The sequence below is a fragment of the Balaenoptera ricei genome, chromosome 17, assembly GCF_028023285.1.
Source record: "Balaenoptera ricei isolate mBalRic1 chromosome 17, mBalRic1.hap2, whole genome shotgun sequence".
In the NCBI taxonomy this organism is placed as follows: Eukaryota; Metazoa; Chordata; class Mammalia; order Artiodactyla; family Balaenopteridae; genus Balaenoptera; species Balaenoptera ricei.
In genome coordinates this window covers 55,331,730-55,354,032 of record NC_082655.1, presented here as the reverse complement: position 1 = coordinate 55,354,032, position 22,303 = coordinate 55,331,730, and the positions used below count along the sequence as shown (strand labels likewise).

General features: G+C 34.6%; 1 protein-coding gene across 7 annotated transcripts in view; it reads left to right on the top strand.

The window, feature by feature from the left end:
• RALYL (RALY RNA binding protein like) overlaps nt 1-22,303 on the top strand; it is an 814,820-nt gene that overhangs the window by 66,409 nt on the left and 726,108 nt on the right. The window contains exon 1 of one of the 7 annotated variants that reach the window (XM_059901172.1): nt 2,313-2,334. The exons of the other annotated variants lie outside the window; for them this stretch is intronic. The gene's annotated coding sequence lies outside the window, so the exon portion shown is untranslated. Of the gene's footprint in view, nt 1-2,312; nt 2,335-22,303 lie in introns of those variants that run through there. 7 annotated transcript variants of the gene reach the window in all.

Sequence of the window (22,303 nt, the reverse complement as noted above, 5' to 3'; positions counted from 1 at the left end):
GTTTCTCCACATTTTATTATGTATGAAATTTAGTTCTCTATTTTTCCTGTTGCAGAAAGCTCTGACTATCCGAAAAACAACCTGTAATGCTATTTTTCTGAGTAGTCATCTGCGCTGGAGAAAAATTACGTGTCTCTCTCCGAAGGCACATTGTATGTTTTCTTTCCTCCTGCATATGAAATTGCAGGATATGTTTTCCTTCTCCACTCTCTATAAGAAAAAATAATAAAGTCCTCTATAGTCTTCTTTTTAATTTATTTTAGTTCCTTTTGAGAAAATAGGTACTTAGAAAATGCCATTGGCATTTAAGAAGGATTTAAAGATAATAAATTGACAATTTAGCATTATCATAAGTGGTGCTGAAGGAAATAAAAGTGAATTGTGATTAGTTAACCAGGTATGGAACTAAAGAATGAAAAATGAGAAATGTAGAAGATAGTTTTTTAAGTGGCAGGATTTGATGGTGAATTTTGTATGTGAACTAGATTATGTTATTCAGGAATGCTTGCTTTTGTTATCCTGAATTTCATATGAGAAAATCAGTAGTATCCAGAGCTAAAGTAACTTTTAAACTCTTGGATGGGCAGGGAATTTGCTAATTTTTCTTAAAAGCTTGACTGAAAAATTAGTAGTTCTGAAGAATATGCTGCCAATGCATTCTTCTAAAAGCTTCTCTTGTAGTTTTGAAATTCTGTTGTCAAAAACCAGCTCCTGTGGAAAGCAAGGAGGACCACTGAAATGGGAAAAATAGAGGCCATTAAGTTGGAGCTTGTTGTAACAGTGAAGTCAGCCACCATCACCTGTATTTGGCAGAGACTCAAAGGCAGATGGGAGTGGGAAAGCTCAGAGTAAAAAAATACCTGGGAAAGTGTTCATTTTTCTCTGATTGGAGGTTATTGACATGGGAAGCTGGAGGTGGGCTGTCCAGAATGTGGGGCATCTTTTGTGATTGGTTGGAGAGAATATTTGACCCTTTCTGGTTAGTCCTGAGTTTGAAGTGGGGGCAAAAATAAGGGAAATCTGGCAGTCATTGACCCAAGTCCTGCCCTTTCCGAGCTGCTTGCTGAAGAGGTTGTGGGTTGGAGTTCTTTTGTCACATATGGTCTGTCATTCCCCAGATATTACTAACCAGAACCTGCTGATAAGACAAGGCTGAGTTTATTGCTTGTCTAGGTCAGGGAGAATGCTACCTCACAAAGCTTTGACAGTGCTTTGGCATGGGGGAGTTAAAGGCAGAATCTGTTGAGAATTTTGTTAAAAAATACACCAAGGTGTGGTTTTGGTTCTCAATGTGCAGGATGAGTGTGGGAGTAGATAACCCTTGTTCTCTCTTTTCAATTGGACCATCTTCTCTTTGCCTCCTTTAGATGCCATTGTCCTGTGTTGAAGGTTGCATAATAGATGAAATAGTTATGTTAATTTCATATCCTGTTTCCACAAAACAGTTTTTCAAAATTGTGCCCTACATTCCACTGTAGAGTGGTAATCTCTGCAAATGCTGTCTGTTCCACCCAGAGGTCTCCCGTATGGGTCTAAGAATCCTTGTGTCATTTGGCACTTGATCTTGTTTGGTCCTGCTGATGATAGAAGGGAGACTTTCTCTGAACAAAACCAGTTAATGAAGTTTGTATGTCTGAAACATGGTAACATAAACTATACTTTCTTCTGCTGGTACCAGGAGGCTCAGAGCTGATTGGGAGAAGCTACTGAGGTGGGGAAGCAGTGTTAGCTCTTGGTGAGTAGTTGCAATGTAGGTATTGTCCTCAGGAGGGGGAAGTGTGTGACTCCAGAATGTCTATGAAGTAGACTTTTTTGTGCAGTTCTGTTTGCATGACAAGCATGCCCCCCCCTTTTCTTCTTGTTTTTCTTACTGTATGTGTCTTTCAAGTAACTTGAAGGTATATTATTCTCAAAACTATAATGTAGCATCTACTACTGGCTGAATGGAGGTTTCCTACAGAGGTACTAATTATTCAAGGCATGGAAATTTTCCTAATAATAAACTCAGATCAGAGAGTTCAAAGCCAAAAAATTCCCAAGCAACCAGAGTTATTATCTTAGTGAACAATGCTTCTAATCCCACACATATATCCCAGGATACATCTTTCCTGGGGCTGCTGCATTCATTTTATCCTGTTCACTGTATTCATCTTCCCCTTCCCTTGAAAAGGCCCCAGGCTCCTTATGTTAATTATTCCATCCAGTTTCCAGAGCTCTGCGTGCAAAAATGTGGCACACTGAGTCAAAAAAATGTCCTGTTTTACCCTTTCCTTAGGGAAGGAGACATTCAGCTCTTGCTTTTATTTGACCGAGAGGTATACCACTCAAAAAAAGGTAGGAAAAATTAAATCTGCTCCAAGCTTACTTGGTTCTTCGTAAATCTAAAGTAATTAGTAGTTTCTCTTGCTTAAAAAAATCAATCAGAGGAGGATAATGAGGGTCTGGGAGGGACACCCACACACTACTGCATAACTAAATGGATATGTAATGTTGGTCAGCTGTTTGTTATCCTTTAATCTGTTGCTTAAAGAGACTTAGAAATGTTGGCATTGTTGCTTTTATGGAGTAGATATACATGTAATGAGAGGGCTAAATAGGCAACAGTTGAATTGGTCATGGAAGAAATTGGATGACTGTGGATTGATGTGTTGTAAGATTAGAATTAAGAGAGTACAGGTATTTCTTACTTTGTGTGGGAGTGTGAGACCGTAAAAATGACTGTGCAAGCTGAAACTATGCAAAGTAATTTTGATAATCCATGTGGGAAGTTATGATTGCTCTGTGACCTTTCCATTTTTGTCAGCACATCAAAAGCTCTCTTACTTGAAAGTGTAAATGTATAAGGAAGTAAAAAATTATAAAACGAATATTTATTTAGTACACTGTAATTTAAATTATAATGTTAGTTATAGTAAAAATTATAGTATTAAAATTAGAAACAATGAGAATTAAAATGTTTTATTTCTTTTAAATAACTTATTAATTATAATTTGAATAGTACTTGTCTGCATCTTCTCATCATATAGCTTACGATACTGAGTGAACATCTTTTCTTTGTCCTGGCAAATTGTCATATTCCTTTCTAAGAGTGGATCAGAGTCCAATATTTTATCCATTGCACTTGCCATACCGTAAAATATATCTGAAGGTTTCTTTAATGAAAGCTGGAGTATCCTGTAAGTAACCTGAAATATCTTGTGTTACTGAAGCAAACCTGGGTCCCCTGGCCCGCACAAAGTAAAGCTAATCTATTGATACTAGGTTGTGGTGAAGGAAAGTGCAGTGTTTATTGTAGGTGCCAAAAAAGGAATGTGGGCAGCTGATGCTCAAAAACCCCAAACTCCCAGGTGGGTTTCAGGGAAGCATTTTTAAAGGCAAATTGAGAGAGGGGAATTGCAGGGTATGTGATCAGCTGGTGAGCAATTCTCTGCTTGGTTGATGGTGAAGTAACAGGGTGGTATCACAGGGGTTAACATTATCAATCCTCAGGTCCAGTAGGCTTGGGGCCATGTGCTCATGGTCATCATATAGTTAATTTTTTCTATTTGGTGAGGGTTTTAGCATCTGTAAAATAATTCAGGAAGTGTGCTTTAGATACTGTTATCTAGATTCTTCAGGGAGGGACTAAAGATTCTGTGACAGTCACATGGCTGATTTAAAGTTTATTGTTATTAGTTCTCCTGGCCCAACTGCAATTTTTGTCACTACATGTTGACATCCTTTCTATCATTAATTTTTGAGCCAGGCTTTTGTGACTCAGGGGAGGCCTGGGAGACTCCAGCTGGAGGCAGGCAGAGGACATGGTGGGTGGGGGGGAGAGTCTGTCCTAGGAAGGCCCTAGAGGGTCCTGCTTGGTTACATAAGGTCAGTGGAAAGCCATTTAAGAATTATATGTAGCAGAGAAATGCAATAGGCAGCTTCACATTGTTATAAAGATATCTGTGCAGAATTTTAGAAAATGAAATGATGTTGGGGAGTGGGTTTAGAGGGAGTTTAAATATGAATCAAATGATGGAGATAGGAGAGAAGGAAGAAGAATTAATTAATGCAACATGTAAGGCTTAAACAGTGGAGTATGTGGATATGCTGTGCATTGAGGCAGGAAACTCAGCAGGTTTGTACAGAAAAATGATTATAGGGTCTGGAGGACCCCCAGGGAATTAATATTCATGAACTGAGTTTTACATGAGTGGAGTGGGTTTGGGAATTCCGGAAGTAGAATATTTTTTGTCCAGATTCTCCTGGGGAGCGTCAGGGATGATGGAGAGCCATGGTATCAGTTTCTTGACTCCACTCTAGTGACCATTTCGGAGGCTTAGGAAAAAAAGGAGGGCTGTAAATAAAAGTAAAATGTGTTTTTACATGAGGAACTGGATAACACAAGTATCAGTGCTTCAGTACACAGGTGACAATGTGTGGCCTGAGTTTGGGTTAGCAACATTCTCACCATCCCTGTACAAAATAAAATCTGGCTCTGGCACAATGAGAAGTGAAGTCAGCCTGTTTGGCTGCTTAAGGGTGAACAGCTTTTGGAAAACAAGGGACAACACCAGAGGGAAGGGACACTGTTCTATAAAGAGCACTGGTGGGAGACACACTGCTGAAGGGAGTCCTCCAAATTCCTTTGAGGCAATGAGCACTCACAAGGATGCTGGAGCAGAGTAATGGGAAACGACTGGTCAGGAATTTATATTGGACACCTGAGGCACTCCCAGAAATAATTTGGGAGATTTTGAGATGGAGCATCTTAAGTCCTACAGCTATGTAGGTGGGAGTCTATAACCAGAGAAATTGAATATTACTACTAATATGATTTCATTTTTACCAATATTCTCTTGAGGTTAGAGAACATTCAGGGTACATTTTCACTTATAATAATAAATTAAATTATTCTCTATATGTGTCTGTCTCTTCCACTAAACTGCAATCTGACTGATGGTCAATAGAATGACATATTGGTGTTTCTGTCTTTGTAATAACACAGCACCTGGCACATATTAAGAACATAATGAATAAATGTTAGCTCAATGAATATATAAATGAATGAATTATAGAAACGGTATGTAGTTGTTATTCAAATTACCTTATTTAAGTTGGGTAAAATGTGTTGTCTATTATTTACTGTGTTTAAAAATAGACTGAGATAAAATTTAGTAATGAAGAGCCACATTATAAACAGTACAGAAACCATTTTTAGATAACATTTAATAGCTTTGCAAGTGTGTTTTAATGAACTTTAAGGTATAGCTTCCCCTATAATTGCTAACAACTCTGTTGTTGTAGGTTGAAGATCACGCATGCTTATCAAAGGTCCTATTGACTTATACTTGTTCTGTTTATTGATTATTTAATTAGTTTTCCAAGATAGCTAATCAGGGCAAGATGTAGGTATTTAGGAGTCTTTCATTAAACCATGCTAAGAAATTTAAAACAGAAATGTGTGACCTGAAACTAAAGCTTAGTAATTGCAAAACTCCTGAGGACCACGGGTATAATGTAATACTCAATCATAAGTAAAATAGTTACGTATTTCTATTTTCTTCTTCAGAATAATAATATTTTCTTTTTGGTCCACTGGATGGGAAAAGGTATCACATGTACACTTCTGTGGTTATATGGATATTACAATTTCCATCTGAATCAAAGGTTAGCAGAAGTAAATGCAAATTTCTATGGCCTATATATGAAACACATTTCTGTTCTGACACTTTCTGTTTTTTTTAGGAATATATGATAAAATATAAAATTCATCATATCTTTTTCATGTTTTAAAGTTGTATTTTTAAATCTGTATCAATTTTGTATTTCTGGTCACCTGTTAACTAATATAATGTGATATTAGTGAAATCTTTTACCTAGCAATTCTTTAACTTCATTTACTTCTTTTGAAAATGAGTTCTCTTTTTCTAATCAGTTCAAAACCACTAGCACTTTAAAATCATATTCTTCAATGTTCTATGTGAAATGAATTCCTACAAATATTTACACTATCTTTTAAAAAGGAGTGACTTCTAATTTTCTACTTTTCTCACAATCACACAAGTTTTTAAAGAAAAGTTATAGGATTATTTTGTTTCTTCAACACAATTGTAAATTTTGTTAGATGTTTTGGTGCCTTATTTTTCGTAATATTAAAGTTTATCACAGTGAATCAGAATAGATGGGATCGTGCAACAGTGAAAGCAGAATGTTAATGGTGTGTGATTAACTTGAGGTCTGAACTATGTACCTTGAGATAAGAACATTGATTCTAGAGAATTCTAGATGCTGACTTGACTTATGGTAAACTCATTAAACAGTTTCTATTCTTGGAATTTTTGTGTACTAGTGATGAAGGCTTTTATTGTCAAGTTACTTTTTTTTAAATTAAAACTATTTTTCATATGACTTTTGGGGAACAAATTATACAGAGCTGATTTGTGAAAAGTGTTTGAACCTAACAGAATGAGAAATTGAGGTGATATAACTAGAAGATAGCTTTAGTTTTCCTGTTTTAAGCTTAAAACCTAAGAGATATATGAACTATTGAGTAAAAAAACCCACTCATTTATTCATTCTTTCATCCAAGCATATAACTAACATTTATTAAGCATATAATATTTGCTCATGTGAAAATTGAATCAGGAGAGCTTTTTGTTTCAGGGTAAATTGTTTCCATTTAAAAGTTCTTCATATGGAGTAATAAAAGACTTGGGTATAACTCTAGCTGTCACTGATCTTTCCTTTAATAATGCATCTAGTCATTCAGCTGATGTTTATTCAGCAACATATGCTCATTCACATAAAATAAAAAACAATATGTTCAGGAAGTAGGGGATATTAAAAGCACATAGTTATTTAGAAAATATGAGTAAGCTTTAATTTAGTGGAATATATATGGGGCAATTAGAAAAAAATCTGTATAGTTTTAATTGTGTGAAATGTGAGGAAAGGGAACAGAAATTGCATGACAAAGAAGCGAATGTACATGTTTTTCAACTTCCTTGAATTGTATTTGTTTATTTTCTGTTATTTATAGATAATTTAGGAGTATAAATTGGATTCATAATATGTCATTTGTCATATTACCTTATTAAAAAGCTTATATTCCACTTTCTAGTCCCATTCTTACTCTTCCTCCATTTATGGTAAGGAAACCACACTGGTTGGTAATTGAGTGTAATAGGGATCATTCATCCCAGGAGGTGACATAGCCTCTGTTACTGAATAGTTCAACACCAGTAGGAATATTTGGATTGGAAAACCGAAGGTAAAGTAGAATATTAATGTGAAATGAAGGAAGGTATTCTACAATCTGTAGGGGAAGAAAACAAGAGAAGAACATGTAGCTCCAGTGTCTTAAGGCAAAGAGATTTTCGGAAACTAGTAACCTTTATCAATGGCAAAAATTATTCCAACAGCATTCAAAATAAAACTTAGATGTCTATGACTATGCCCAAATAAGATTTCTTAAGCAAATATTTTGGCTGTGATGAGTTTTTAGGACATTTTATAAATGATAAATAAACAGAAAAATATTGTTTCCAAAGCTAGATTTTGGGTGGGTCTGCGAGGTTAGTTGATGCTGGAACCCTGTCTACCAGGCTAAGTGTTTTCAGACTATCATCCTAACAAGCTTTGGTCAAGCTTCAGTGTTGCAGTGGGTCCAGTGGTGCTCCTCCTTGATCTCTCATCAGGGCCAATGCGCCTATCCTGAGTTGCCTCAAGTACCAGTGGTACCTCTCTTCAACTTTAGGAAACTGCCTGGTCCAAGGTTAAACCTCCTCTCAGGGGACAGCCTAAGGTCACTGACCAGCTGATTCAGGGCTGGGTCCCCTTGCCTCAGTTCAGCTGAGGGAGCTACCATAGCTTGAAAGTGAAGAACATTGGAAGTGGACAGAGGATTTGAGGATTAACGGTCTTGGACCAAGATGAAGCACAAAGCCTTCCCGTAACTCTAGGAGACTTGTTCTACAAAAGCAGAATCCTTATCCTCATGGGAGTAAATCGAATTACCAGAGGTCTGTATTCTGGTGTTTCAGATCAGGATCAAGAAAACTGGGGAGAGACACCGGCAGTTACCCTGAGGGAACTTTTCCCAGTCTTAGTGTGTACATCATAGGGCATGGAAAGAGTTAGACAATTTGAAAGCCTTCGAGGTCCTTCTATCTTGAGTGGATGGGGGAAGAGTGACAAGTTCTGTTACAGTATCTACGTGAGTATAGCCAACTTACCTAACTCCTGAAGCAGCCAACTGAAGCTTGAGGCCACCGGTGAATGGGGGACTCATGTTGGCAGCTGTCGTGGTGATTTGCATTCATTACAGAGGGAGGAACAGTAACCTTTCTGTTAATTAGGAAGAACATAGAAACCGCTTTTCTGGAATTTCTCTGTGCATTTGTAGAGTAGACTTGCCTTTCTTCCTTCCCTTTTGATTCAGCCGATTATGGGTATACTTCACCCTGGCCTATAATGTGATAAATCAGTCTCTAAATCCACCTGGACATGGGTCTTTGCCTTAAAACCTAGGAAAATACAAACAATGGGTCTTTGATTAGAAAAGTAAAAAGAAAGTAGAAAGTATATCATCTTTCCTTCTAAATTCCAGTTTATATGTTTTCACAGACAAATTTTTAAAAATGCATAGCCATATATATTTTTAAAGTAAATTTTTTCATTGATTAAAGTAACACTAATTAAAAATGACATTCAGAACAACCATTTCCTCTTTCTCCTTCTGAAAATTACTCAAGGCCAGAAAGAGAATAGAAAACAAACTTCTAATTATATTTGTGGAGACAGTAAATTAGAAGGGCTGCCAAACCCGTGGAGAGGGAGAAGAGAATAAAGAAGAAAGAGGAGTGGAGATGCCCACAGTGCACATCTCAGAAAGCTAGTCAAGTTCACTTTTCAAAGGTGCAGGGCACATTCTGAGACACAAGACCAGGTTCTCTATTTGAAGTAGTTAGAATGGGGTGCATTGGCTTGAGTCAGGAACTTCCCAGAATATAGTTGGTTTCCCACAAACAGAGGGTGGTGATAAGTGAAGAATATTCACCTAAGCTGTACTTTTAGGAAGACATCTGTCTCCATAGCAGGGGAAATAAGGAAGTCCTTGACTTGTAAAAAGAAATAATAGCTGCATACTTCCACTAGCTGTTAATAAATAAAGGCTTATTGAACCTCAACCCAAAACTCTATTTAAGAAAAAGAAAATCCCACCCATCTTTTTTTTTTTAATATATATATATATATTAAAATTTATTTATTTATTTTTGGCTGTGTTGGGTCTTCGTTTCTGTGCGAGGGCTTTCTCTAGTTGCGACAAGTGGGGACCACTCTTCATCACAGTGTGCGGGCCTCTCACTATCGCGGCCTCTCTTGTTGCGGAGCACAGGCTCCAGACGTGCAGGCTCAGTAGTTGTGGCTCACGGGCCCAGTTGCTCCGCGGCATGTGGGATCTTCCCAGACCAGGGCTCGAACCCGTGTCCCCTGCATTGGCAGGCAGAATCTCAACCACTGTGCCACCAGGGAAGCCCCCCACTCATCTTAAGAAATAGCTATAATCCCTCCTAAACACAAATCATATGTAAATAGATCAACAAGGAAAAATTCAGTGACTTAAAGGATGAGTAATCAAAAAGGAACCAATAAAATGTCTCTACAAAGATTCTGTAAAAAAAAAAAAAAGAAAAAAGGAAATGAACATAAAAGGCAGAAAACAAAAAATACTTACAAAAAATCTGTAGCCACATAGCAGAGAAAAATTTTAACCATTTTGCCCCAAATTTAAAAATCTTATGCATCTATGACCAAGTACCAAACATAGAGAAATAAGAGCTCATGGAATACATGGAAAGAGAAGAAACTTATTATTATATGTTAAGTCTTTGAAAAATCTAAAACAGTCTTCCCTCTGTCCCAGGTTTTTTCATGCCTTTGATTTGGTGCATCCTGGCACGTTCTAGGTCTCTTTCTAAAGTGGTCAACAGAAGGTTTCAGACAATGGTCAAATGGTCCTTAAATGGTTTGTTGACTGCAGGTGTCCAATCATGCCACCTAGAATGAGGAAGAAAGCAGTGTACTTTTCAGATAGTTTGTACATGCCAGTGAAGCTGTAACAACCCCTACCCAAAAGCAACTGCAAGAGGCTGAAGAGTGTATTACTTCATGGATTTTAATAATCCATCCCAATTTCAGCGATGTGAAAATGTGAAAAAATGTGCATATTAAAATTGATGGAATATATTAAAATGAACTGTCAGAAACAAGGCAAATATTTGTGATATAAATAAATAAATATGGGTTAAGTATAACTACTAAAGCAAAAAGAATGTTATATTTGATCACGAATCAAAGCTCAATTTTGTCCTTTAAACAACAGATACTTCTATAATAAGGTGATTCTTAATGATTGCTAATATAAGCATGATAATAAAAACATGGGCAATGATAAACAAAAAAATGCCAATAAATAGCTATCAAAGATTGTGACTGTTAACTTGCAGAATGTTGAATTAAGGCCAACTGCTAATTTATACACAATTATAATGTTAAAGTATACATAATACAATATAGCAATAGCAATTACATAGTATAGCAATTACAATTATTTTGTATACAAACAGTATAGCTTAAACCTATAAAAGCAATCCATAAAAGCAAAAACATCCATAAAAGGAAAAACATCCATAAAAGCAAAAACATCCATAAAAGCAAAAACCATATGAGATAGAATTAAATAAAACAGAATCACATTATCAGCAAACATTAATTTAACTATCTCAGTCAGTGATAAATCAAACAAAAATAAGGGAGATTTAAATAATGTAATTAGGTACATTAAATTAATCTTTCTATACTGTTATAACCTAAAAAGATCAAATATACATTCTTAGCATCAATGGAAAATTAATAGAAATTGATAACATCTTAGGTTGTAAAGACAGTTTCAATCAATTAGTCAAAGTACAAGTAGTGCAGAAAGCATTCTGTAATAAAACACATCCCATGCAGAGTGAAGTAAGTCAGAAAGAGAAAAACAAATGTCATATATTAATGCATATATGTGGAATCTGAAAAAATTGGTATAGACGATCTTATTTACAAAGGAGAAATAGAGACACAGACGTAGAGAACAAACGTATAGATACCAAGGGAGAGGCGGGGGTGGGATGAATTGGGAGATTGGGATTGACATATATAAACTATTGACACTATGTATAAAATAGATAACTGGGGACTTCACTGGTGGCGCAGTGGTTGAGAATCTGCCTGCCAATGCAGGGGACACGGGTTCAAGCCCTGGTCTGGGAAGATCCCACATGCCGCGGAGCAGCTAGGCCCGTGAGCCACAACTGCTGAGCCTGCGCGTCTGGAGCTTGTGCTCCGCAACAAGAGAGGCTGCGATAGTGAGAGGCCCGCGCACCGCGATGAAGAGTGGCCCCCGCTTGCCGCAACTGGAGAAAGCCCTCGCACAGAGACGAAGACCCAACACAGCCAAAAATAAATGAATAAATAAATAAATTTAAAAAAAATAGATAACTAATGAGAAGCTACTGTAGAGCACAGGGAACTCTACTCAGTGCTCTATGGTGACCTAAATGGGAAGGAAATCCAAAAAAGAGGGGACATATGTATATGTATAGCTGTTTCACTTTGCTGTACAATAGAAACTAACACAACATTGTAAAGCAACTATACTCCAATAAAAATTAAAAAAAGAAAACAAGAAATTAATAACAACATTAAAAAGTTAAAGAGTCTGACCACTGTGGTATTAAAAATAAGAAAAAATAATTGATAAAAACCTTCTATTTGAAAAAGTAATCCTAAAATAAAACATTGTAGAAATTCTAGAAAATTTATAAAATAGAAATGGTTAATATCTGAGTAGTTGGAATGGAGGCAGGAAGCTCAGAGATATATTCACACACCTAAACATTTATATTAGGAAAAAACAAAAAAGAAATTAAATATCTTAAGCATCTAAGTTATGAAAACAATGGACTTAAGAAAAGTAGGAAACATCAATAGAGGTAAAATGGGAAAATAATGGATTGAAAAAATAAAAAGAACAATAAAACTTCTTAAAAAGAGAAATCTCAGAGCTACTTTTTGAAAGAGAAAAAATTGACTAACCTAATTAAGAAAAATGGAAGAATGCACTATGACCAAAAATAAATAAATAGCAAGAGGGAAATAATCTTACACAAAGATGAAAATGTTAATACATACAAATATTATTACATAGTATATATATTTATTTGTTTAATTATGTATGTAATAATGTTTTCCAGGTAGACAGTCATTATCTTTGCAAATAATGATCAGTTAATGAAAAATACATCAAGAAAATACACAGAAGAGCTGTTATAAACAATAAAATAATTTAGCATGGAAAATAAATCACTTTTTCTATTCATAAACAACACAGTTTAAACATAGAATGATATTTTAAAAACTCCTTTAACTCTACTAGCAAAGCAAAAATACTACAAATAACCTTGTAGAAATGTACAAGACTTATATGAAGATTATTCTATGTGCTTGGAAGATTGAATCTACAAAAGAGGACTGATCATCTAAAAATCTCTGAAATTCCCAAAATCCCAGTAAAATATCTTGGGGATTTTGTTTTAGTAACTGATGGCATTATATCTAAGTAATAAAATCAGAATAAATAGTTAAAAGAAAAAAATCAGAAAGTGAAGAGTAATGACAGGAAACTAGCCTTACTAGATACTGAGATTTATTATAAAGCTGCGATCATTTGACAGATGTGATTCTGTATATAAACTTAGAGAGACTGCTAGAACAATAAAGCAGAAACAAAATAAAAACAGAAATAGAGAACATACATACAGGAATTTAATATAAAATAAAAGTGACATTCAAATTGGGTGGATTATATAATAAATGATGTTGGACAATCTTGTATCCACCTGGAAAAAAGTAAATTTGGGACCATATGTACTACCTTAAACCCACAACATTCCAAATTGAGCAAAAAATACATGTATAATTAAAAGAAAAAAACAGGAAAATATTGGAAGAAAAATAATTACGAATACATATACATGTGTATATAAGTGTGTGTATACATAACGTATGTGTACAAGACTTTTGTAAATATGATAAAAAACTCAAACCTAATTAAAAAATAATACATAAGCGCTTTAAAAAAATTCTGCAGACACATTACCATAAGCAAAATACAATGACAAAAGTGACAGACTGTGATATATATTTTCCTAAGATACATATAAAGAGCTAATATTAGTTTGTAAGAAAAAGTTGAAAAATTCAATAGAAAAATAGGCTAAAGATATGAGCTAACAGTTCACAAAAATAAATAGCTCTTAAACATATGGAATTCCTTCAAAATCACTCTCTGGTGTGTGGCTTTAGAGAGGCAGTTGCTCTCATGCATAGCTGGAAAGCAGATTGGCAGTTGCTATTGAAATTACCATGCATATCTAAGAATTTCCCTGTAGGTACATTCCCATGTGTATAAGAGGATATAGACTAAAATTTATTCACTTAATGTTATTTGTGATAACAAAACACTGGAAACAAAATTAATGTCCTTCAGTAAGAAAATAAATTACATTTTATACACACAATCCATCTAAGAATTTTTCTATACCTATATTTCCATATGTATAAGAAAATAGTGATTAAATGATTTATAGTCTACACTATAGAATAATAACCACCTTTAAAAAGTATTGAGGAAGCCTTTATGAACTGATGTGTGATCATCTCCCAGTCATATTAAATGATATGCCAACAGTGTGCTTACTAATTTTATATCATCTTTATAAAACTATTTGTATAAAAGAGAGACAAAGAATATTTATATGTATTTGTTGAATATGCAAAAATATATACCTAAATTCATATATAAGACACTGATACAATTTGCAACTTGTGGGAGGAGGACTTGCAGGCCTGAGGGAGAATTGCATGTTAGGAGACTTTCAATGACTGCCTTTTTTGCACCTCCTGAGTTTTGAACCATATAATTTTGCCTTACCTTAGGCAAAATAATGAAGATTATTAATTTCAGAGGAATCTACACATTGATCAAAGTTGGTTAAATTAGCTGCCCAATTTCTTGTTAATCTAAGCCTAGTTAAATAGACTTTGCATACAATGAGGATTCTTGTAGCCTTTTTATGGAATATAACCTGAGTCTAAGATAGTCACTAGCTGCATAGTTTATAGCCAATTCTGAATATTTAATCTGAATGAGAAATTGCCAAATTCTGCTATTCCACTGCCTGGCCAATTTTTTTTTTTTTTTTTTTTTCTGAATCAGGTACACCAGTATTAAAATTGTATATAATATTTCCTTGTATTTTTAAAGTTAATGAAAATTATAGGTTGCTTTGATAGTAGTTCATTAAAAATTGGAGTAAGATTTAGCTTTTAGCATAACTGATCATGTTTAGTAAAATTACTTGACTAGAAAGCAAAGAATCTAATACTTTGTAAAAATTATTATTTTCAATTTAGGGAATTGCACATGCATGTGATTACTGTTGTATGTAAAATCTGTGTCTTCCACTTGGCTAACTTTTGAGACCCAGATAATCAGACATTTAGAAAGTTCTTTAAATTCATGTTTCTATCAAAATTTTACCAAAGTCAATCTTTACTTTGATTTCCTAGGAATTACTAGAACTTCTCTTGTTAATCAATTTACTCTTCATCTCTGTCTAAGTCTGTCTAAATGCCTGGTTTGCAATTTACATTTGCAATTTACAGAAATTCTGGCTAAGAAAGATATGGAAAATTACTGGTGGTGTTCCATTCTATGACCATATTTCATGTACTCTAAATCATTCATTATTCTTTTCTCAGAAAGTATTTGTGTAATATCATGCTCAAAATTGAGAAAGATGAGAAAGATAAATTAACTTCCATAAGTTTTTTCAAGTTATTATTAATACTTGTGTTAACATGTTTTATTAGTTGATATAGAAAATTAGGTAGAAAATTAGGAAAGGTGGTTTTTATCCATTACATGTGCATTCTGGTAAGTATGGTTTGAGTAAAAGCTAAATCTTAAGTTATTTATTATTTTGTCTAATATCCTTTCTACCGTTTGCTTAAAAATTGTTAAATTTAATTGTAGTTGTTTCCCTGGTGGATCTCTTTATTTTTTATATCAGCATAAAATATGTTACATTGTTCAAATATTTATTCTCATTCTATACCCATAAATTCAATGACTTAAACTCAGCATCTCTCAAGAATTTGAAACTTAAGAGACTACCTACCCTTCTTTACATGTGGAATTTTTATCAGTCTCTATTCTGACCACATTAAAAATAAGCCCATTTGTTGTTTGCAGATTTTCTGATGATGCACATTCTAACTGGTGTGAGGTGATACCTCATTGTAGTTTTGATTTTCATTTCTCTAATAATTAGTGATGTTGAGCAGCTTTTCATGTGCTTCTTGGTCATCTGTATGTCTTCTTTGGAGAAATGTCTATTTAGGTCTTCTGCCCATTTTTGGATTGGGTTGTTTGTTTTTTTTAATATTAAGCTACATGAGCTGTATATATATTTTGGAGATTAATCCTTTGTCTGTTGATTCGTTTGCAAATATTTTCTCCCATTCTGAGGGTTGTCTTTTTGTCTTGTTTATGGTTTCCTTTGCTGTGCAAAAGCTTTGAAGTTTCATTAGGTCCCATTTGTTTATTGTTGTTTTTATTTCCATTACTCTAGGAGGTGGATCAAAAAAGATCTTGCTGTGATTTATGTCAAAGAGTGTTCTTCCTATGTTTTCCTCTAAGAGTTTTATAGTGTCTGGTCTTACATTTAAGTCTCTAATACATTTTGAGTTTATTTTTTATATGGTGTTAGGGAGTGTTCTAATTTCATTCTTTTACATGTAGCTGTCGAGTTTTCCCAGCACCACTTATTGAAGAGGCTGTCTTTTCTCCATTGTATATCCTTGCCTCCTTTGTCATAGATTAGTTGACCATAGGTGCGTGTGTTAATCTCTGGGCTTTCTATCTTGTTTCTTTGATCTATGTTTCTGGTTTTGTGCCAGTACCATATTGTCATGATTACTGTAGCTTTATAGTATAGTCTGAAGTCAGGGAGTCTGATTCCTCCAGCTTCATTTTTTTCCCTCAAGACTGCTTTGGCTATTCGGGGTCTTTTGTATCTCCATACAAATTTTAAGATTTTTTGTTCTAGTTATGTAAAAAATACCATTGGTAATTTGATAGGGATTGCATTGAATCTGTAGATTGCTTTGGGTAGTATAGTCATTTTCACAATATTGATTCTTCCAATCTGAGAACATGGTATATCTCTCCATCTGTTGGTATCATCTTTAGTTTCTTTCATCAGTATCTTATAGTTTTCTGCATACAGTTCTTTTGTCTCCCTAGGTAGGTTTATTCCTAGGTATTTTATCTTTTTCTTGCAATGGTAAATGGGAGTGTTTCCTTAATTTCTCTTTCAGATTTTTCATCATTAGTGTATAGGAATGCAAGAGATTTCTGTGCATTAATTTTGTATCCTGCAACTTTACCAAATTCATTGATTAGCTCTATTAGTTTTATGGTGGCATCTTGAGGATTCTCTATGTATAGTATCATGTCATCTGCAAACAGTGACAGTTTTACTTCTCCTTTCCCCTTTGTATTCTTTTTATTTCTTTTTCTTCCCTGATTGCTGTGGCTAGGACTTCCAAAACTATGTTGAATAATAGTTGCGAGAGTGGACATCCTTGTCTTGTTCCTGATCTTAGAGGAAATGCTTTCAGTTTTTCACCATTGAGAATGATGTTTGTTGGGGGTTTGTCATATATGGGAATGTAACTTGATACAGCCACTATGGAGAACAGTATGGAGGTCCCTCAAAAAACTAAAAATAGAATTACCATATGACCCAGCAACCCCACTACTGGGCATATACCCAGAGAAAACCATAATTCAAAAAGACACATGCACCCCAATGTTCATTGCAGCACTATTTACAATAGCCAGGTCATGGAAGCAACCTAAATGCCCATCGACAGATGAATGGATAAAGAAGATGTGGTACATATATACAATAGAATATTACTCAGCCATAAAAAGGAATGAAACTGGGTCATTTGTTGAGACGTGGATGGATCTAGAGACTGTCATACAGAGTGAAGTAAGTCAGAAAGAGAAAAACAAATACCGTATATTAACGCATATGTGTGGAACTAGAAAAATGGTACAGATGAACCAGTTTGCAGAGCAGAAATTGAGACACAGATGTAGAGAACAAACGTATGGACACCAACGGGGGAAAGCGGCAGGGGGTGGGGGAGGTGGTGTGATGAATTGGGCGATTGGGATTGACATATATACACTGATGTGTATAAAATTGTTGACTAATAAGAACCTGCTGTATAAAAAAATAAATAAAATAAAATTCAAAAATTAAAAAAAAAGAATATGACACAGACACTAAGTAAGCAAATGCTGTTTGATAAATGGCACCAATAGACTAGCTCCATGCAGGGTTGCCACAAACCTTCAATTTGTAAAAATAAATACAGTATCTGTGAAGTGCAATAAAGTGAAACAATAATAAAAAAAAAATAATGGGTTCCCTATTTCAGCAGAGGAAATAACATACTAAACCCTTTATGAAACACAACATAATTTGAAATTACTAGAGAGCTTCATTTTGTGTGTGTGTGTGTGTGTGTGATCATTTGCTGAGCACAATTTTAGTTACGGATCTGATTAATTTTGAATAGCACATGTTAATTAAAATTTAATAACACTTCATTTAACTAGGTTACGTATTCTCAAAAGCACTCCAAAACTCGATTTTACGATTCATAGAAGCAAAAATACCCACTCCTTATGCAATATAATGATTCTAAGTTAAATGGAATATAATGAGAAGAGCAGGGATGAAGTACATGTAAATCAGTACCAAATATTATTTTGTGATACTTTAGCTACATGTAATCCTTGGCTCCTAAATTAACTCACGTTTCATAACGTAAGATATAGTTATGAGATTGAAAACACTGTGTTTGATGCTTGGGGCAAAGCAAAGATGAATAAAACAGCATCTGACCTCAAGGATATTAAATCTAGTAGAGGATTAAACAAAAGGAATTTTATGATTGCACATTAGAATTTCTGAAGTAGATGCTTAGAGGCTCTGTAATTCAGCAGCTGAGCATGGGTTTTTAGAGTCTTGCTGCCCTGTTATTCTGAGTTTGTAGTCTCTTTCCTCATCATGTCAAGATGGCTGCACTGATTCTGGGTTATGTGGCAAGGTCAAGTGGAAGAGGGGAGGAGGAAATAGATGTGTTTCTTTAGCAATGAGAAAGTATGTTCAGAAACTCTCAAGCAGATTTCCCATCACATCACATTGGACAGAATTGTGCCACACCCAGTTTCTAAACTAATAACCACCAAAGGGAATGGGTTTGCCCTGACTGGCTTACTGAAGCACACGGCCTTGTAAAGAAGGGTTTCAACTGAACACAGTCAAGCCTCTGGTAGCAAGGAGGAAAGGGAAAAGGGATAGATTTTATTTAGGTAACTGTTAATACCTGCTGTATTATTAAAATTTTTTGAGGAGCAAATTGTCATGATCAAAGCTGTGCTTTTTATCTTGGCAAGTGAAATGTAATTTGGCACAGCTGGAAAAGCACATCCTAGGTTTCATGGAAACTGGCTATTTTATGCTTCTCTTTTTCTTCTTTCCTTCCTTCTCTTTCTTTCCTCTTCTTTATAATTTTAATTAATTATTTCACTTACTAAATATTTACATCTATCACCCTTACTTTTTTTCCTGTTAAATATCATTTCCTTTCATCTTCACCTTAGTCTTACAATTATTTCTTTTATAGGCAACTAAAATAGACATAAAACCTATCTTAATCCATTGTTGACCCCCTACAATTAGATTGGCTACATCATTTGTGAGGCCTAGTGCAAAATGAAGATGCAAGGCTTTATTTTCAAAATGTATTAAAACTTTAATATGGCAACAGCAGAACATTAAACTAAGCACGTGACCCTGTGGCATCTGCACAGGCTACATTCCTGTGAACCTGGGCCCTGTTTTACAGTTTGTCCTCCATCCTATCGCCAAAGAGATCTTTTCTATTGTTCTCAGGATGAGGACCTACATCCTTAATATGAGCTAAATGTTACCATCCTAATTCTCCATCTGCATCTACAACACACTAGTCCCTGCTCTTAACTCTCTGGTCTCCAGCCATAGTAGTTTTCTTTCACTGCCCCTCTTATACCAAGCCACTGGACACTTGCATATGTTATATTTTCTGCCTGCCCCTCCTGTCCTGTTTATCTTTCAAATCATATCATTCATCACATCCTCTTAAAACCTCCACTGACTTTGTAATTGTGGCAAACTTTTATCATGTGGCACTGCTTTTTTGTAGCAATTGTAACATTTATAGATGTTACATTTATAAATAAATTTATTCTTGTTTTGCATACTTTTTTTAAAAAACTGTCTTCCTGGCCATTTGGTCAGGAAGATCAAATGTCTTTACTTGTTGTTTAAAATCTTACTGCCTAGCACAGTGTCAGGCATACAGAAAGAAGTGTCTCAATAAATACTCAGCAATTCAATGGCAGAATGGGGGTGATGAGGATAGAGTGGAGAATAGGACAGATATGGTTTCTGCTACAATAATGGTTATAATATAGACAAACTGGTAGTGAGATTCTATGAAGCTAATGCATTTGTTTCATTATCTGTAAAATTTTTAAATATTTAAAATATTAATATTAAAATATTAAATATTTAAAAATAATATTAAATATTGATATTTTAATATTTTAAATTAAATCAATGAAAGATGATTTATCTTTTTGCTCCTTATATAATTCTTACAGGTTTTATTTGTGCAGAATATGGGTTGGTTTTGATATGGGTAAGACTGGTTTGCTTAGGAATGACCATTAAGTGAATTGAAGTGCTTAACACACTCTTTGCATTGGTTCTCAACCAAGAGCATTTTCTTAAGTGAATTTGAGATATACACATGCTTCCCTATGTGGCTGAATTTCAGCCAATTATACAATTGCATCAGGAGCTGGAACACAGTGTTCAAGTGGACATCTTGAAGAAGGTTTGTCTCCCTTCTGTTGTACATTCATAGAATCAGTAGATTTGTTTTACTTACATTTAAAATAGAGAAGTTGTTGTATTTATTCATGATGCTAAGACTGTTTTAAGTCAGCTGGACATAATTTCTCAATATTTCTTCACAGTACTCTGTCTTCATGGTGAATATAGATGGTAAAGTTTTTCTAGGAAATGTTTGACCTCTCCAAGGGGTCAGATTTTGCCCTTGGTCTGAAGTAGTTTTAATACTCGTAATAGAAAGAACTGCATTTATGTTGTGAATAGCTGACCAAATGCATAACTTTCTCTCCTGAGGAGAGGGACCAAAATTCCTTCTCATTGTCTGTGATAGCAAGACAGAGGGAGGGCTTCCTTAAGTTCTTCTTAAGGTTGCTGCAGACACCAAGTGACATGCTCAGAGTGCTTTGCTGGTTGTCTTTTTAACTCCCTATTCCTTTAATCACAGCTAGGAGACAGGTCTCTTAGGAAGTTTTGATATTTTCCAAAGATAAGTAAAACTTTTATTACTAACAGTTTCTGAGTCATTTGTGCATAGAAAAAACTTAGGAAAGATGAAGCTATATTTGAGGTGAAGAAGCACACATTTTTCATCCTTTCACCACATAAATATATTAGAATGTGTTCCTGTTAAACTTCCAAAGGAAATGTATCTTTTGAATGGTGTTAGTCATAAAAGAATTGTTTTTCAAAAGGTACACATTCTCTAAGGAATTTTGTGAAAGTGGAATTCAAACATGTAACCAGTTTTATTCTGTTTCTTGTTCTCCAAATTAGTTTAAAATATATATGTAAGATTCCTGCAATATACTTAAAATACATGAATGGTGTCAGCTGTACATAAATCCTTAAGTAAAATGTTTTCATTTAAAAATGTAAGCTGGGTAAACACTTTCTCCATATTCAAATTCCAACATTTATAGTTGAAATTCTGAATTTCTGTAGTAGAATTGATTTTATAGGAAAGAAAACACATCTGTCAAAGTCAGAATAATGATATCAGATTCAGATTCACTATATTTGCTTAGGTTTTTCATGAAGGGCATAATACCAACAAATAATGTGTGTTATCTAATCTAGAGTGATATGAACTATAGGTAGGTACATGGTGGGCATTCTAAGCTTGAAATTTTCCCTATCTATTCAGGTTGCCAATCCCCTTTCCACTCCTCTCTCTCTCTCTCTATGTATGTATGTGTACCATATATACCTACACATGAATATATATATATGGTCTATATGTATATGTATATATATGTGTGATGTGTGTGTATATATGTATATATACACACATACATGTATATATATACACACATACACACAGGCAAAACAAACAAACAGACTTGTGTCCCACTCCCAGTTTATTTCACTGTAATAAAGTTGCATTCCACATGTAATTACAGTTGACCCTTGAACAATGCGGGGCTTAGGAGCATCAACCTTGCCTCCTGCAGTAGAAAATCCTCCTATAATTTTATAGTCATCCCTCTGAATTGGCTGGATTCAACCAACTGTGGATTGTGTTGTACTGTAATACATATTTATTGAAAACAATTCAGGTATAAGTGGACCCATGCAGTTCAAACAGTTGTTGTTCAAGGGTCACCTTTATATATGTATATGTCCTGTGTCTTGGCTGCATAACACAATTAAATACAAATACAAAACATACAGAACTTAATTTATATTTGCAGTTGGCTTTAAAGTTAAAGTGAAATGGAGTCGTTTATTCATTCATTCAGCAAATGGTTACTTAATACCTGCTATGTACAGGAACACAATAACCTTGTTTCTATGTGTAGGTATAAAGGCTTCTTTTCTCCCAGTGCCTTTCTGTGTACTCCATTTTTTGTTGTTTGTTTGTTTGACTCAAATGAACTAGAGCAGAAAATTAAAATATGCTTCTAGATTCTTCATGGTTCCAGCTAAGATTGTTAGGAAGTTTTTATCTCTTTTGGCAATGCCTCTGTTTATTGCCTAACTTTTGAGTTTCTAGGAGTAAAAGAATTCCATGCCTTGGAATTTTCCATGAAAGTAATTCTTACTTAGACTTTGTGACTTATCATGGCACCATTCTTCAACTTGTTTTCATTTTTTAAGATGTCTCAAAATATCTAAATTTCCTAATGAAATGTCATTGGTTAAGGAAGATTATCGTTTGTATGGTGGTAAAAAGCTTT